The 1,124-nt window shown below is 26.1% G+C and overlaps 1 non-coding gene across 1 annotated transcript; it reads right to left on the bottom strand.

Moving 5' to 3' along the window:
• Window positions 1-376: 376 nt before the first annotated feature.
• Window positions 377-479, bottom strand: LOC134470402 (U6 spliceosomal RNA). The gene has a single exon (XR_010039251.1). It is a non-coding gene; the product is annotated as a U6 spliceosomal RNA (small nuclear RNA).
• Window positions 480-1,124: the final 645 nt, after the last annotated feature.

Here is a 1,124-nt window from a genome sequence, read left to right as displayed (position 1 = left end):
GAATTTCAAAAAGAATAGTAGGAAATTAACACTAATTTATATTTTGCACACTGTTATCTTAGAAGTTGTTCAGGTTGCAAAATTTAGGCATGAAAAATGATCAGTCAAAATATAAAAGCACAAACTTCTTTTGGATGAGCTAACAGAGATTAGCGTATAGCTATCTATCTTGCATATATATATATATATATATATATACACATATATTTTTAAGGAAGAAGGGTGAATATTAGATATATACATACATCTAATCTTTTCCCATCCCCCCAATATATATATATATATATATATATATGTTAATATATATTAATATATATTAATATACATAATAATATGTATATAAATATATATTTATATATCTAATCTTTTCCCTTCCTAAAATATGGATCACTGAATTTCTGTGTCATCCTTGTCCAGGGGCCATGCTAATCTTCTCTGTATTATTCCAATTTTAGTTCTTGTGCTACCAAAGTAAGCACTCTAGTCATATTTTTGTTTTTTATTATGTATAAATTTAGGAGAATTTCTGAGGTAAATAACTATAATTATTTTTGGAAATAATCTATTGTAATTGGATAATATTTTTCGTACCTATCAAAGAATGAATACTCTGATTGGAACACAGCATTTTAACACTTATTTTAATAATACTAAGGATATGGGTAGAGACTTCCTTTGATTTTGAATATATTTTGGTTAATAACCCCCAAACTTCTTTTTTGTTGTGTTGTCTTTTATTTAGAATGCTTGCATATAAATTGAGTTACTAACAGGTGTGTCTATGATATATATATATATATATATATATATATATATATATATATAATTCTAGTCTTTTTCAGATTAAAGACTTTCAAATATTTTCCTCCAGTTTGCATATAGTTTTTAATATTTTTCAGCTAGTCTCTGGAACATAATTGTAAATCTGAGATTATGAATACTTATACATATAGTTTATTGTTTATTTCAGAAACTTCATAGTTGAACTCCAACGTTTGGACATTTGATCCATTTTGAGGTAATTTTCTATATGGTGTTAAGGAATGGTTCACATTCACTATTTTAACCATTCAGTTCACTATGAGTTGTGTCGCATCATTTTCTTTTGGCGTCTATGCCTAGAT

Source organism: Cavia porcellus, unplaced genomic scaffold, assembly GCF_034190915.1.
Source record: "Cavia porcellus strain 051 isolate PalLab524CR breed Dunkin Hartley unplaced genomic scaffold, mCavPor4.1 scaffold_14, whole genome shotgun sequence".
Classification (NCBI taxonomy): Eukaryota; Metazoa; Chordata; class Mammalia; order Rodentia; family Caviidae; genus Cavia; species Cavia porcellus.
Note: the sequence above shows the minus strand (reverse complement) of the source record. Positions and strands in the feature narration are given on the sequence as shown.